Here is an 18,099-nt window from a genome sequence, read left to right on the forward strand (position 1 = left end):
GTGTGCCGTCGATGTGACAATTAGGTTTTTCTATATGACGTGTTGCACATGTATTACTTAAGTTCGAAAATCTGTGACATCAGCCATTGGACAATTATTGACTTTAATGGGGAAAACGTATTCGGTTGTAGGTTCACTCATTATAACTAGTAGACTAATTTCGAAATTGAGCCTGAGTTCTCTTTTCGTAGTTATTCTTAGTATTGTTTTCGGTAAAATACGAGCACTATTTTGTTTTTATTTGTATTCAATGTTTGCTGCGCATGCAGGCCATCGTATACATTGCCAGTCGTAAGTGTTTGACGCGTAAAACCAATGTGGTAGACTATACCGCAGTCGATTTTCTTATTCACCTACTAGACGAAAGGTTGAGCACATTGTGAGTATACGCTATGTCAGTCATATTTTCTCTTTTCACTGCCCTGTTCTTCTAACATACTTTTTAGCCACCGAATCTCCATTTCACATCTGAATTAATAGTTGAAGTTTTGAGTTGTGTCCGAAGACTCTCAGACTGATCGCATACACAGATCTATTGCACTGGCGACAAGGAAGTTGGCATGTTTTTGTTAGACTTTCCAAAGAAAGGTTCACTGCTTTCCACAAGATCGAATAACTAACTTGCCGGCACTAAGTTAAATCAGTTGAGCAAAAACATAGCAGAACTGGTACGCATGATTACATAATTCCTTCGAGGCAGAACAGAAGTAGAGAGAACCCTTTGAGTGCGAGCCATTCGTATCGATTATTCGAACTTGACTAAGTATGTCAACTCCTAAAGGATACGTCATATTAGTCGTTCATGTGAGTACCGTGTATTGAAGATAACAATCAAACATTTCTGGAGAAATATTCTTGGATCGAGTACTACTGTGCCGCGCAACGAAGGACTCACTATGACGACGTATAGGGTTCGATTACCAATAGTTTTGAATTATGTACGTTAGTAATATAATACCAGGAGACCGCGTACATTCGCGTGCATGTCGTTCTTCATTGCTTTAAACGCTCTTCATTGCACCACTAGAGTAAGGGAACTCTTAACGAGGGGGGTTTTCGATGCTGAAAAGCTTCAGCCCTGATCAAAGCAGAAGCACTTGGCTTTATTCATTGTTTTTACTGACAAACAAAATTAAAACATCAAGTGTTTCAATTTACTCTGGACTTCATTAAATGCAGTGTAGAAAATTTGAATTCGAACAAACATGTTTGCTGTATGACGTAGCAGGTGTGCATTCATCTGCGATTCTTTGTATCAAAAGAAAGTAACAACAACAAGTTCGTTATGACAAACAACAGTGCGTTATTTTTTTGGGGGGTTACTATCCAGTTTTGCGCTAGAAAATTCCAACATTTCTTTTTTCACTTTAAATCGATAATCTACGTTATTACCACTTTTTATGCGTTTTCGAAGAAATCCAAGGCTAAATCTCCTAAGTAAATCGAAGATCCTCAGTAGGCTTTAGATTTAAAAGACTTGCAAATTGACCAACACGGCTTAAGAGCATTTGTGATACATTTTAGTTTTTGATGTAGAAACTAATGGCCGTTTTAGCTAGAAGAGTATTGATCCCTAATAGGACCGCACAGTTCTCATGGAAGCTCAACGGGTAACGTATTTGCCTGCTAATTTTAGGGACACGTTGTGGTCTAGGTTTGAAGGTGTAGAACTCCAGACACAGAGGACTGTACAGATAAGTTCTAGCTGACTAGCCTTTTCAATACTTTTTGCGCTTTTTTTCAAATTTTGAATTTTCTCTCTCAAAAATTTAGTTGCGTAATAAAGAGTCAACACTACGAAAATGACTAGCTAGAAGTAGGGGTCTCGAGCTGGGGCTATAATCACAGTGGGTAGTGGGTATATTGAATAAACATGATCCTCATGAATAACACAAAGTTTAGTTAAAATATGTGTTAGCTTATACACAATTATGGAGAGTATAAAAAATTGATCTACAAAAAATTCTCAATTTTGATCGGTCATTCTGAAGGTCACCTTACTTTTTGTCGAAATTAAGTTGCGACGCCCTACACGCTACTCTAGTTCGTCCGTGTTTTTATTAGAAATGAGCACATACAATATTGTCGAAATTTTATTTGGATTAGTAAACATAAATCTTGCCAAGAAGTAAAAGCAGCCGTGTTTATGTAGTTGCCACTTGCTGAAAATGAGCAGAGTGTTTGGAATACATATGGCGTCACTTTGAAGTACATCAGTGAACAATTAAAATATGGATGAAGAGTCATACTAAACGTAATTCATTTTAAGACGATCAAAGCTAGGTGGTCTTGTTCTTGGCGTAGTCACTTAGAATTAATCCGCAAAAGTTTTAGAAGATTTTCTCACTGAGGAACAATTGTAGCTTTAAAAGCTTAAGTATTTAACACAAATACTATTCCAATATCTGAACTTCTGCCTGATCAGTTACATACATAATGGCATTTTTTCATGCCCCATAAGCCAAGACCGGTCCGCACCACACACAGTAATTACTCCATTACCTATTTGCTATTCGTATTTGTGGGCTTCGTAGTGTTAAACGAAAGCTGTATACTCGTCCGTTTCTCATGTGCCTGAAAACGGCCTTCCTACCATTTCAATCATATATGTATAATATAACATGTTGGGATCAAGCAATATCTGGATTTTACCAGTAACATCATCATCAATATATGGATAAATAGTGTGAGTGCGCCATCCCAGGTCGGTGCCAAATGAAATAGCCTCTAGAGAACCCCGCTTGGTGGGTGTGAGTCTGAGTAGGAAACCTGGTAAGTACGGTAGTCATGCGCTAAGTGATTCAGCCAGGTGAGCTCTTGCACAACTGCGCTGATTAGAAAAATACCGGGCCAAAAACAGGCTTAATCGATAGTAAGTAAGACGCTGTAGTAAAAATAACCAAAAGCCTTCGAAGCACGCTGGCCTTGATAGCTGAATAAAAGATATGGCATTAAAGGAGGCATTTCCGTCTATATAAAGATCAGTCCCTATGGTTTGACTGTTGCAGCATCGCACATTGTTTGCCCTCTTGATTAAGTATGCGATGAACGAGCATGCATGCATGCCACTCAACGCTACCTTCAAATTCTATATTTACCTTATTACCTTACCAATAATTTAATAGCTTAAAATTAAATTTGAATTGCCCTTTCATTCTTTTTTGTGGTTTATTATGTAGCGTTTAGTACTTGCATACTGTTATTGCCACACCAAATAATTTGGTGCGTTATTCCTGCATCCATATGAAGGAGACTTAACAAATTTTCTGGTCATATCTAGTAATGTGATTTCATAATAAATCAGTATTAGACAAACGCCCAGAAAAGCAAAATGCTTATAGGTTAGGTTTTTTTCTAGCATTCGAGTGGTCACATTACGGACAAGTGAGGAGAAACGATACTATACAGCGTAACAATTGATCCTGATATCTGTAAGGAGAAATGTCAAACAAGATAAAGATGTATCCCCTTTGGTCTTTCATACAGACTCTGTTTAGGCTTATCGATACTTTCCATATTCCTAACGTAACGACGGGAAGATACAGCACTATTTCCCGACTATATACAGTTACGCTCAATGAAGACGCTCACAATGAGATCACGATGAAGTATCTTTTGCAAAACAACGGCTCGTTATGGTTTATAACGTTACGGTCTCGTTTAGTTAACGTCAAGGCTATTTTAAATCAATATTACGTAAAATATAAAATAACATCTAAAACACTATTAATTTCCTCTTTATCTGTCTGCAGGCCTCGTGTGTCCAGTGCGTACGCACCAGGGCAGGAAAACCTGTAGTATCGTTTAGGTTTCTCAAGCAACGCCAGTACCGGGCGTAAAATGCAAAACATCTATTTAGTATCGTCACGACAAAAAGGGTTTCATTGTACTTGTTTCGTTGCGCATATACGTTCAGGTAAGGTTTGAGAACGCATTATCAACGGTATAGCAATTGGCGCTGGCAATGGACGGAACGGAGATGATTCCGTTGCTTATCGCTTTCACGTACGAAGGCGGAACATTTTATTTAAGAATATGTTTAACCACACTTGCGGGGGGCAGTGGACACCTCGTCCGCTCATCCTTCTTGTCGGCCAGGGTAACCAGGCTTCAAATCCGACTGAGCAAGCGAAAAGAGAAGTTGTTCGAAGCTAGTAAGAGTGACGTATTCGACTCATGACCTCCTTATCGAGTCAAAATTCAACGGATCTGGTTTTTGTCCCGACTTAGAACAGGAGGCGCTGGGAGACGACGAAATGGCTGAAGGAAAGGCAAAGTGTAGACAGACTCCAGTGAAATGAAGACAGATGCCGAGCTTCTCAAGCCCTCTACCAAACAACTGTCGTCCATGACCCGGCCTACATTCTCATACACTCGTGTTCCAGCATAACGTTGTTCGCCTTGTTTGCACTTGCCAAGACGCTGCCGCTGTCACTAAGGGAGTGCCTTACCCCTTGATCCCATTATTTTGCGATACCCCGATCCTCTTAAACCCTCAGCTAAAACAGTTATTTTGGTCTGCCGAGAAAGAAGAAAAGAGGCCAAGCGCCGGAACAAACCCTGAGAAGTTAGAGCGTTCTCTATTTGAGTGCGTGTAGCAGAACGATTCTAGGATTTTGGAGTGAGGAAGGATTTTTTCTTTGAAAAAGGATATACGGCCGCTCAAAGGAAGCAGAAGAGCATGAGCTAGATTAGGGGTATGCTGTGCAGTGCTGCTATGTGGGAGCCGAGTGGCTGGATTGGGTGGGGTGGAGATGGGATGTCAGACGCATTGTGTGGTGTAGAATGGAAAAGGCGATAAATGTTTGGGAAAAGATAAATTCAAATTTTGCCTTGCTATGCGTTTTCCTTTTAGCAGGATCGCACAAAGCTAGCACCGTGTCCACGTTTGCAGCCAAACTTACTCGCTGTCGTTACATCTTGCGCTTCTTCACTTGATACACGTTACACAACAGCGAGGTATTGTCCAAAGCTGGGCTTAACGCTCCTCGAAGCTCTCTCTGCTTCATACTTGTTTCTCTGCCTCTGTTAGGTTCGATCCAATATTCGTACAAGCTTGTTATTTCTAGATTTAGCAAATTCGTACAAGTAGGTGCGTAGTTGTCTTAAGTTAGAACCGTTTGCCTCTCATGGCAAGCAACCATTTGTTTGTACGCATCAGATTGAACAGAGATTCAATATTATTCAGCGGGGCATGATGTATTATTTTTGTGAGATACCACGTAACCGGAAATGAACTGATACATTTTAACAAGATGGATTCAAAACCGATACAAACGCAAAAGTACGATACTAAAAAATAGCATACTAACAATAGGAATTACCGATGAGGATGAAAGATTCCCGCGACGTTTCTATTAATTTCGCTCCTTGTAGCATCCAACTCGCATTTATCGTATACAACAGTAAGTGCGAAACCGTTCTTCGGGACACGAAATTACAGTCTAGCTCACTATCCCACGGCGCCCCATTGGCAGGCCCCTATCATAATCATTATGCCCATATGGCGAGTGCTTCGCTGTCGGAACAGTGGTACGGAGAAAAAAATCACCATAGAACTTTGAAGGCATTAATGAATCTGCACAAGTATGGAAAGGAAAGATAAACCGGGAAGTCACCAGAATTACTAATCGAATAGAGGAAGCTTATTTTTTAAATTTAAAATTGTTTAAATCGTTTCATTTATTTGACAGCTCGAGGTAAGTGCTGCCTAGCTTAATTGCAAGACCAGCAGAGATTCCTGCCTGCTCTTAGTGAGTTAGACCCCTAAAAGAATAAAGACGATACTGAGTTGCCCCTGCTTAATTGCTTAACAACGTAATTGATCTTGCGTTTAACGATCGTTAGTACTGATACGAGTATCTGAGTGCTTTGGATATTACCGGCGAATGGGAAGCCAACAACAGTAATATCATTTATAACGTTTCTCATGTACGCCAATACTGAGTTGTAGTAGTATAAAACTTTTATACTGTCAAAAATGGGGCCCACGAAGCATTGGGGTAAGGAAAGGGTTAATGCACATTATTATGGTAAAGGCGGATTGCTAAACTAAATTTTATCTAGCACTGGTCGAGCTATGTTCCTTACGTTCTCGAAAATTAGCCATGTTCTGTAACTATGTACGCAGAGAAAGACCTACGTTTCGTTGTAGTCTTCTCGCGATGACACAACCGTAATGACGCCGCTGGCTCGACGAGGCCACTAATGTAACGTGATCTATCAGCATCACTCAATATCGTATACATTACGGTACATTTCCCGAACTATGCCCTCTACGTTGTATACCGAGCGAACGCAGACGCTATATTAAGTTATCTGTAGAACGAATAGAATTTGCAGTATGTAAGTCACGGGTGTGCACGTACAGGTCCGCAACAAGGTAGATCGCTTCATTGCAACGCTTCATGCAAACGCCATTCATCTGCGATCTAGATAACACCTCCCCATAGTCAGCACAATGCTTTATTTCGAGTGGGCGCTGCAGGCTATTTACAGTCGGATGCAGGAAGCTCGCTCGTTCGTTAGAGTTCATTCGTATCGTGGAAAACCTCATTGCGCGTTGAGCCTACATGTTTCTTCTAAGCTTGATGTGTAAATTATAATCTATGGCACCATCTGAAGGATTGATTATTTCCATGGGGAGCGACATCTCTTGTCCATCGGCTGCACAGGCCCTTGTGAGATGAAAACGAGGTTTTATCCAAAAGGCTTCCCGTTGTTTCTAGAAATTGATCCTTATAAAGAGAGATAGATGCACGCAGATACTTGCTTACGAAGCACTTAAATGAACTACCCTCACCGTTCCCTGGACTATATGTATCTGTTCTGGGACATAAATTTGCAATAGGGAATTTGGTTATGAACCTTTTCGAAAAGCCAGTTTATCTCGATAATATTTTTTCATCTCTCACAGCTCGTGAGCTACATGCTCGTCTCACGCAGCTAAATATTATGCTTTTTGTCGAACCAGTCTTTTTTGCAGCCATTGAGAGAAAGACCATAGTTTGCCTTTTGACTATTTGTTTTATTTTTATTTATTTATTTATTTAATTTCATTTATTACATTAATTTGCGGATAGAGTGTCTTCTCACTATATGAGCGAAGAGCTGAATTATTTTTTGGTACTTTTTAAAATTCAATAAACGAATGTGTCGAAAAAGTTTGTTCAAATCCGCTTCCGTAACATCCAGTTTCACGCTAACTTTACGTATAATTGTCGTAACACTCGTTGGGCGTGGCTACTCTTTTGTAGCTAAAATTATTCAACGTTCGTTTTCTGACCTAAATTTAGAGCTAGAACTCGTAGTTACGAGGAATAGCAACGAGGTAAAGCAAAGGACATGCGTACTATACAAGTTTCATCGGCTGTCGATTCATATTCCCCGTTGAAAATCAGATTAGCTAATAACACGGTAGCCCTAGCGTAATGCTAGCGTTCACTGGCACGATCTCAAGTTAATGATATTAAACGTTATTCTGTCATAATTCAAGGCTCAGGTAATCGCTGCAATGGAATGAAGTCCGTTCATAAACAGGCCTATGAAAATCTTAGTCATCAAAGATTTATCGACTGATTTATATAATTCGTAATTTATGTGACAAGATTTCCTTTTATCAAAGGTTTAGGTGTAAGACATTTATTGCACGATGGCTGGGCAAGCAAAACGACTCCTTCAACTGGGATTGTACTTGCTTTCGAAGATAGCTAATACCAAGCGTTGCTTGCGTTCTTGCCACGTCTGCAGCTACTATCACTGTGATCGCAGGATCTTCACCTCGAAGTACCTACGAAGAAGAAAAACTATCGGCAAGGGGATGAGTGTAACTGTAAGGTCTGAGCAGACCTACCATATGCCACATCGAGCATCCCCATATGAACGCACTGCTGCCTTCATTGACAATATCAAGCTCAGCGGTCGTTCCTTATTTTTAAAGGCCTTCCAAGGCAGAAGCATAGCAGATACACATCAAGCAAATGGAAAGTTATGATGCATAAGGGTTAAGGGTTTTTAAAGCAACATAATTAACCATTTCCCTTCTGAACGAAGCGGGTTTTTTTTTAATCCTATTTCAATATCAACGTTGCTTTTGTGAGTTTATATACAGCGGTTCTTTTCTAGCAAAGCGTGGCATCAATCCGAAAAAGAGCATATGTTTCAGGTCCTGTTTTCAATAGGAAGCAGTCCCTTCTCGATCATCAACAGTTACGTGAGATAAATACTTTATCTTGAGTTATAGCCTTACTGTAGTTTAGGTGCTGTTTCGCGATTTACGCATTTAACCCTCACAGTTCATTTTTACCAAGACCTAATAATTATTTCCCTACACTTGTTAATATCTCCACAGGGCACAACTGTAGTCGTTCTAATAGTCAATAAGGCTAGCAAGCCTAGTGGGCAAGGATGCAGGACGCGAGTAAGAAAATAATATTCCGTTTGAAGACACGACAACTCATTCATAAACGTATCGATATTAAATGTGGTACCATTAAAACATATTCTATGAATTTCAATTCGAGGGAAACTCTTCCAATAAATTCAATAAGACTACATAACCACACATGACATCGTCGGTAGTACTACGTTCTGTTCACTTGTGTCTCTTACAATTCGCTGACGTTCTGAGCCTTCTGGTATCACTTCTCCTACAGCAAAGCGAGTCAGATACATCCACGTTTACTCTGTACGGCGGCCGCTGTTGACGATTCAGACAGCTCTGAGCTTTTGAATCTGAGTTCATTCTCCCCATCTTCATTCCTTGCTACGTATTCAAGAGTAGCCTCCTTGTCCCTTTTCGGTGCATCGCGTTACATCCTATTCAGACGAGTAATTTTAGGTGCCGGCAGGCCCTGCTTGACTGTCTGTGAATTCTGTGCGACCAGCTCAGTTGATCCTCGAAGCAAAACTTTGCATTCATCGCACGGAGCCTCTGCGGGATGTTCACAGATCCGCAGCTTCAAAAACCGGAGCCTGGGTTCCAACCTTAACTTAGATGGAGCATGGTGAATAACTTGAACATGTTTATATATCTCGACACAAAGCTAAAGATTACGTACGTTAATGAAGATCAAGTGTAAAAGAAACTGCCAAGAATACACAAGCGATAATTATTTCAGCTTTATCCAAGTACGATGATATTTGTTCTCATCTCAATGCGAACTCACACCGAAGTTCGAATACATTTATGAACCAACTATGTTTCCATATGGCGGTTCGTATTTGCTATTTTATGCTGGTCATTGCTTACTTGCCGGAGACAACCTTTGGCCTGCATTACTATGTTCAGGGCTACATTCGAAGGTAAAACTGCCGTGCTGCTGGCATTAAAGTCTTCAATCTTTTACAATTGGTCCTCATGATTGAGGTTGAGCTTTTCTTCAGCTAATTGCTTTGCTTATTCGCGAACACTCTATTCTATATTTAACATAATATATAACAGGATAAGCTCAGCCATCATCTCAATGTGCAATCCGTAATGGAGAAGTGTGTTTTCTCATTTAGCTTTAGCGTACTCCCTGCTTTTGCTACTGCTTACGGTGTCTTCCGTTATATTCATCAAGTAAAATCCTAGGTAACAAACGATTTTTTGAATTCAACTTCAACTAAGAATGGAACAAGGCCAGAACAGGCCAGAAATGAGAGGAACACATCGCTTCCTCATACTCTCAAGCTATGCAGGTTGTAGGTTGAGTCGGAATTGCCATCCTCGTCTCAATGAAACGAAATCATAGGTTATTGCCGCATTTATGGTTCCCAAGTCCGGTGACTCAGGACCAGGGTAGCGCATTGTACAATGGGTAAGGGAATGACTAGACTCCGAAAGAAATCGTACTTTGACTCGAGTGCTTCTCGAGCCATGTGCATATTTCCTAAACAAACCTTTTTTAAATTAGAAAAAATGAAATAACAACTTACTAATATACGTCTTGAAAATATCGCTTCACACAAATTTAATAGTGGTAAACCCAGATTTACCAAAACCATCTTACATATATACATATATATATATATATATATAGTGTTTTTCATTTACTGGAGCCAGCTGAACTGAAACTTCCAAATAGCTAAACTATTGCGAGCTTAGAATACCCACTGTAGGAAACGTATTTAGCAAATATAACACGTTCTCCTATTTTCTGAAACTAAGGATGGCTCTACCGCTAAACTACGACTATACTGATATTCGTGTTTTCCATTTACTCTACTTGTGACAGGTAGCTATGCAGGATTTATAACTTGTAAACCTCCTAAAGAAACTGCTTTATCCTTCCAATTAAGGTCGTATTGCCAAACTTAGTTTGTCAATTGGCTGAAGAGCTAGAGGACTCGATCTGTCTCACACTGGCATTTGGCTGAACTTCTGATTGTAAGGGTCTTCGGGGAAAAGTACAGGAGCATTTGACGTTAATTATAATTGTGCCTGCCGAGCAAGCTTCGCTGGGAAGCTCAGAGTAAATCGCAGTGAAGTCTCATTTTTTCGCGAAGGACAAATAGGTTTTATCATATTACATATGTTATGGCCGCGAGAGTTCACGGGAGTGTATTCTCCCGTGCTAGAAGGGGTTTGCTCCACTCGTATAAAAAATAGATATGTGACACAACCAAGACCAACATCAATGCTATTTTAGAATATTTTATAGATAATCTTCAAGACACAATTTCGGCCTTTCGTGTTGATGTGTTAATAAAGTCAAAAATTAGATAAACAGCTACGATTGAGTAGAAAGTAAGTTGGAAATAACTAAAAATTAGTTCCATTTAATGAAAGTCAAACTAGAGGTTATTCATTACTAATGAATTATTCCTGTTAGAGATTATTCGAAAAGAAGCTGCTTACTCATATATTCAAATTGAATTGAATCTCAATTTAATTTTATATCAAAAAACTTATGAATCTTTATAAATACATACCGTGTGTCGTAGAAAAAGTAGGAAATCTGAATGCTTATTGTTTGACAGTATAGGGAATGGTGTCAACTCGTTGACATTACTGCCAAAATTTGTTTTACCACATATTCCTTTGCAATTTAAATACCAATTGTACGTAAATAGGAACTGAAGTAATAATCACTCAGACTGTGTATACATCTATTTGGGACAACCTGTACTTACGTGAGCAAAGTGTAATAGTGGTAGGTCAAGTTGGGTTCCATACTAATAGGCAGTAATAGGTCTGGAAACGACAGACATTGCATTAACGGGCAGGTCCACAACAAAGGCACGCTAAAGGCGAACACAAAAGGACGGAAACCGCTGGAGGAAAGACAACACTTTGGTGCTTAAAAGAGGCCGATGCAGATGCCCTCCCGTTTTAGCGACACGTCGACGTGCTTCTGGAAAAACTGACCGGGTTAGGTTAGTCATGCTGTATTCTTAGGGTCAATTCTCATGCCGACGGTCATACACACATAGCCTATACTACTTGGTCAAATTAGCTAGGCTAGCGTAAGGGGGTGCAGCTAATTCTGTAATTTATCCGAAGGCCGAAACTTAACTCCGATTGTATTTGAAGAAGGCATGCATATATATATATGTTACAATTTATTTTTGTCAACTATGCTTCATGGACGAACAAACTTTTATTTGAAATTAAGTTAAGATTCCTTACTTCGAGGAAATGAAACTGCGATTGAGATGCTGGGATGAGAGCACTCCTATAAACAAAACAGGTATTGCTTATAAAAATGCTGTTAAATCTATGTAGTTCAGAGTTTCAGCTTATTCGTAGAATTTATTTGAGAGTAACACTTGTTTTTGAAATACCACCTTATGTATCATTTGTTCGTGCAGATGTCTAGTTCACTCTATTAGAGAAACTATCTGACCATTTGGCTTTACTCACTTCCAATCGAATCTTTCAGAAGACTCGCGGGCAATTCAAGCTTAGAACTTCGTTCGAGTCTTCTAAAAAACGAGCTTCTCGTTTGTTGACGCCGTGCTACATATGGAACCACAAATACGAACGCCGGGAAACCTAAAATCATCGCTGATCTTTAAACCATTCAAAATAAATTCTAAAGAGTGCTAAGAAAAGTTACAAAAAGTCTGCTGGAATGTACAGACGTATCGAGACGATGTGGGATAGGTTTTCAATCTTTGGCTGAATTTCGCCCTGGAGTGCCTCATCATTTCCGAACTCCTACGGGGGCCGTGAGGTAAGCATGTTCTACGCCGCATGCACGCAGTCTTCATGTTTTCTCGCGAGGTCGTTTACGTATGGCAGCGTTTTTCCTCCTACAGAAGAAATCTTTCACATATGAAATTGGCCTTTTAGTATCATAGCCGTAGGTCATAGCCGTAATCTTCGCTATGCTGATATATACGTCGTTGTGTAAAGATCTACGAAGAATTTTTGCGGGAATGTTGAAAAGTATGCGACTTGTGACAGGCGTGTTTGTTATGATGCCAGCCTCGCTACCGCCTCAGCCACTACCGGAACTGGTACGGAAGAGATTAATAAGAGGCGACTAGTTGTAAAAATTGAACTAACACAAACAAGCAAGGGTTAGACAAATCAATGCCGTTCACTTTGTTGAGGTACACGAATTGCTTTGTCTCTATTACTGCTCGGTACGAATTGTCTTCATGGCAGCATACTCCTCGCAGCGAGAAGTCTTCCAGCGCAGAGTCGAAGCAGCGAGAAAATCCTCCTATGAATGTCTCCTTTCGAACAAAACGTTGACGATATGCGGGCTAAATGCTTTCGGGAAACGCACACGATCCAACGCATTTTTTCACAAGTGCTCGTTCTAGCCTAAATCTGGACGCGTCACCTGCATACATGTCTGGTCAACCGTGGACCTTTTACGCCTACCCCACAAGTTTGTTTGCGCTACACTATCGGCGGCAAAAAAAAAAGTGTTTCTTAGGATATACTGGTGTTTGAAATGCTAATTAAAACACGAGAAATATTGTATCGGTTTGGTAATGTTTTATTGATAATAACCATTAGAATCGTTGGCCTTTTTTTTTTTTTTTATTAAATCTTACTTCCTTATCAATATCATATTTAGCCTTAATGTTATCTAATGCGTATCTTATGCGTATATTCTACTCAAGCTTATGTGAACGATTCTGAATTTCTTTATCAAAATAACCATGTGTACACGTTGTATTTTTTCCCACCTTTGTCCGTTACAATGTTTCTTTATGGAGCACGCAAGGAAAGCTAGTTAACTTATTTAACCTCAAAGCGTGCACATTGTTTTCCACCTACGAGAATCTTGTTGCGAGTCATTCTGGTAGTGGATATTTAAGAACATACCTAGACATCGTGTAAAACTTTATACGTTACGGGACGCTTGAGTGGATGGTGTACGTATGATACGTATTTGTATTGTTATAAACTTAAATTTTCTCACGATTCTAACCTACAACGAGGACGCGGAAGAGCTTATACGGACATGGTAGAGTAAAGCGGAAATAACGCTGTTGGACTGAATTGTTAGTTATAAAAAAAAACCTCAGTACTCACATTGGTAACAACTAGTGGTATGAAAGACAAAAAAATAGTATATTCAGGTATATTCAGCCAAAGACTCTTTTATTACGTGATTCAAAGATTCCTTCATTCTTGAGCCGGTATACGTCCACAAGGTGAAGTCTTATGAGTACTATTGATTTCACGCAAAATTAGTTATTCAATAACACTAAATGCTGCAGAAAAGGCTGAGGTTATGGGTTAGAAATGACGATGTAGATAGGTACACTTGAGGCTCTGAAGTACACTGTCAATTTATGTTCGAAGTCACTGAGGCGTTGGCAGGCCAACAGATTACGTTTTGCTTTGAGAAGGCCGGAGCAATAATAACAAACGTCCGTATCGTTCTCTAAAACGAATTAACGGCACTGAAGCGTGATTCTGTCATAATTAATTATCATTAGTGAATTTTCATTCATAATAATTATTTTCATCATCAAAGGTACTTGTTTGTAGGTCCACGAAGTAGTTAAAAAATACGGGACAGCGATATGTAACATACCATGTGCTAATATACCGTGCCTTTGTTTTAGCTAGCATATTCCTACTATACTGAGTTGTACTCTGAGGCTACGTAGATCTTTACAATTCCCTATCAAATCAGAGCAGATGGCGTCCAGTGTCATAGACTTCGTATAGCCCCTACTCGCCCTGACATACATACTTCCATTTCCTCATATATGTACATATGTATATTAATATACGTTGCGACGTTAGATGCAACTTCCTCGCCCGATTTATTGCAGCCTACTTCGTCTGCTTATTAAGAACTGAGCGTGCTCGAAGGTCCTGTTAGGTCAAACGTACAAACCTTGTTTCGGACTTGATGAACAAGACGGACATAATCAAAGAGCTCAGTTTTATTTCTGTTTATAGCAAACAACCGTAGTAGCTACCACACCGATAGTATGCTTGTTTAAATTGAGCCTAAATTGTTTTTTGATTAGTAAAGCAATGTACGAGTAAAATATTCTTTAAAAAATTTTGTGAGGCGTAATCCGTTTGAATTTGGTTACGATGAGCAGAATTTGATTCTTTTGAAAGCACAGTTACAAATATAATTAAACTAAAAGGCGTTTATAGAGCTGAGTTCGGTTCCATTAAAAAAAAAAACGGAAAAAGCGATATAATCTGCGGGCATGTTTAGAACGAATCCCACTAGTGGAGTTCGATTCTACCGTTTTCGAGCTCTCTACGCGAGCGTTTTCACCATAGAAAGGATATCCGAGACTGGGAACTTTCGACCGCCATACGTTATTTGTGTTGCGATGCCGTTAAGTGACATTAGATGGATTTTACATAGCTAACGAAAGCTCTATCTAACAACGCGTGTAAAAACGTGTCAGTTTTACCTTTTTTTTTCAATTAATTTTTTTTTTTAGTTTACATAGCATAAGCAAAACAAGATAACATGTATTCATCTTCGAAACGAGAGGACTGAAAAATCTCACAGGAAACTTAGATGTGTTTTGTAGTACTGGAAAATCTTTTTTCTCAAAATTTTGGGAAATATGACGGTTTCTAGCGGGTTTTGGGTTTTGGATATTGGGAAAAAAAAAACAGATTAGTAATCAAAATTGTTTCTCGTTCCTTTACTACTTTTCGATATATAATTTAGTTTTTTTTTAAACTGAAATCAATACAACATCTATATTTGGCAAGAAGAAAGCTATGTATTTAGGGTCATTAAAATAACATTTCGGAAAAACAGTGCTGATTGCTAGAAAAACGTCAGCGATCACCGCCTTTTATCTCTTCGTACTGACTTTAACCACTAACTGAATATATTTTAAAAAGCTCTTTTTAACTTATTTTTAAAGCTTATCTACCACTACGGGACGGACAGCATTGTTCATTATTAGGAACATAGCCAGGTTCCCTTAACCATCATCATAGGCATTATTATGTCTGCCGACATCGTGCTCCACTGATGTCGTCGTCCTCGGTTCAAATATTAGTCAAAGCTGTTCGCGTCACAGGTCTCCTCCATTAACTTACCGTTGCTTCCGCTACGAGGAGCCTTGCAAACACCTTTCATATTTACTCGTATGTTATGATGGCGATCACCGTCTGGAGTCTACGTTTCACTAAAGGGCATACGCTTCATTGGAATCAATAGATCCGCTGAAATAACACTCAGTAGATGGCTCAGATCTGAAAATTTCGGCGCACCATACGTGATAATAGGCACGTCTCTAACGACCTCGTTCTACATGATGGAACATTTCATTCCATTTCAGCCTTTTAGCAAGTCTTATAATACGACCAACTTATGACTATTTCGATTTCTGCATAAAAATGACTACCTGTCTCGTTATTTCCTACAAATAAAAAACAATCGTTTCACTAGAAATCTAGTGGAAAAGGAGGGACAGCAAAAACCACGACCATGATATTTTTATCCTGCTATCGACACCGCTGGACAGTCTCCCCGCAGCACACGGACCGCTACAGCTTTCGGTGAAGCTTGCAGATATCACCAAACGAATGGGGCAACGTTCAATTATCAACCTGCGACTTAAGATTGCCTTGCGTACTCATCGATCAACAAGACTCTGTCGAGGGATTAATGACTTAGAACTGATATTTCCCCTGCTAACGTTGTATCTGCCAGATGTATCATTTGTTCGTTTCTTAACTAAATACTTTTAGATTTACACTTGTTATTAAGGATACATTGTGCATAATTGCGCAGATATTAGGCAGCTTTGGAATCATCAGCAACAGCTTGAAAAAAATTTTTGATCTGCAGCATATTTGGGTGAACATCGGTGTTGTAAAACCGATAACCCATAAATGCACATATCGCCTACGGATCAAGTGAGAGTTAGTTAGCTCTGAAAACTGGATTTATCTACCTATCTTTAGTTCCTTTGAAGCCTTCAGAACCAATAATAATCCATCTACAATTAGGTCTTCTCGCTTCGTACTGATTTAAGTACTATGAATTTTGCTCTATAGACAAACAGAATAAACAGGCCTATATATATATACAGGCAATATATAGGCCTATGTGCCAAAAATGATATATAGCCTTTGAATGTAGTAGTTGAGGACAAAAAAAAATTCAAAATGAGGCTTTAACAAGCGGGAACCAATTTTACGTCTTCTAGTTTAAGGCTGGCTTCCCAGCCTTGTCTATAAATATATAGTTGATTTTATTACTGTATATTTGAAGGAAAAGCTGCAAATACATTTGACAGTACGAAACAATGATATTCACACCGGATACAGTGACAAATATATTGCTATCTTTCTTCAAACTTTTTTTGTAAGCGTCTTGCGACCTTAACGTGAAGTTAGACCCTACATATCAACTACTATCTCGCTCGTTTAATTACGCTTGACGAGCCTGATTTTCTGTCGGGAGACGTCAGTAGTCGCGGTTTCCCAAGTCTGTCTTGCTCGTATTCCTTTCGGACCTCATGATGAATATTTGATGTCCAGGTTCTTGCTGGTGAATACGCGTTTTGCGATTGCGAATGGACTATAAGAAGGTATAGTAAAAAGTCGCCATGTTACTGTAGCTGAATGGTAAACAGCAGAGCTTTCCGGCATAGTATGCATATTTACAAAAAACAATAGGACTTAATGATTTGACCCTAACTCTGTAAATGTGCATTCATACTAAAAATTGACAATTAAGTAAGACTAGGTCTCGAACCTTGCCTAGCTCTAAGCCTCTTTCACCTAGCATCGTCAGTGTAAATAGGCACACAAGAAGGTTAACAATAGATTGAAATAGACTATTCAGTATTTTCAACGCGAATACATATATCGACGTTGGTCAGTATTGAACAATATATGCAGTGATGAAAAGGCGCCGATTATGATCCATGGAACACGTTATGGCCGAATTCCGTCCTCGACTGTACGTTCCTAGAAAGTAACTGCGGAATATGAATCGAACGCGAGCGGAACGATAAACTACACCGAAATCGAGGCTTTGCGACCATAACAAAAATTCACTGCAACCATTCGATGTTTATGTTTCTAATATAATATTGTATAATTGTTAAGTTTTTTTATGTCTGCAAACGTAACGGGGAAATCTGCGTTTGGTTTTTAGGGTGTGTTGTTGTTGGACGTACGTTATCAAAGCTGAATAAAGACTTCTGTTGTAGTTTACGAAAATTTAAATTGGTTCTTATTTGAACTAACATTCGTAATCAATCCGATGCATAACAAACGAATTGGCTACGCATTGAACCGTTGCAATTGATTTAGTTTCAGGCTGTGCCATAAATGGGACAGTAGGGTCCTGAACCAGATGATGCGTTGGTTTTAGTGGGTTACTATGAATGTAATCCTCTTTTCACTTCCACGATCGTGCAAGGCGGTCATAGCGAAACGGTCATGCTGTTTTATAGGCTGCCCGCCCTCGATATTGTGCAAAGCTGGGTGACAACGTTAAATGCGACTGGGGAGCAAACCTCGTATCGTGTTAGAGCCTAATTGACTGCAGCAAACAATTTTAAAGTAGAAATATTTAGCAGGTTTACATATGTACACACGTATTGATCATTTTATCACATACGTTTTAACCTGAGAATAATCAGAAACTACCCATGATCTCGCTCAATGTATTTTTTGTCAATGCATTTTTCTCCTTATGT

The 18,099-nt window shown here is 39.3% G+C and overlaps 1 long non-coding RNA gene across 5 annotated transcripts; it reads left to right on the forward strand.

Annotated features, from left to right (window-relative positions):
- Positions 1-239: 239 nt before the first annotated feature.
- On the forward strand, positions 240-12,919 carry LOC111267161 (uncharacterized). 5 transcript variants are annotated; one of them, XR_002684452.2, is made up of 4 exons: positions 240-379; positions 3,753-3,916; positions 11,222-11,358; positions 11,865-12,919. It is a non-coding gene; the product is annotated as an uncharacterized LOC111267161 (long non-coding RNA). The 5 variants fall into 5 exon arrangements; XR_015313685.1 differs by lacking the exon at positions 11,222-11,358 and having other exon boundaries at positions 11,865-12,158; positions 12,596-12,919; XR_002684451.2 differs by lacking the exon at positions 11,222-11,358.
- The last annotated feature ends 5,180 nt before the right edge of the window (positions 12,920-18,099 follow it).

Source organism: Varroa jacobsoni, unplaced genomic scaffold, assembly GCF_002532875.2.
Source record: "Varroa jacobsoni isolate VJ856 unplaced genomic scaffold, vjacob_1.0 scaffold_1153, whole genome shotgun sequence".
In the NCBI taxonomy this organism is placed as follows: Eukaryota; Metazoa; Arthropoda; class Arachnida; order Mesostigmata; family Varroidae; genus Varroa; species Varroa jacobsoni.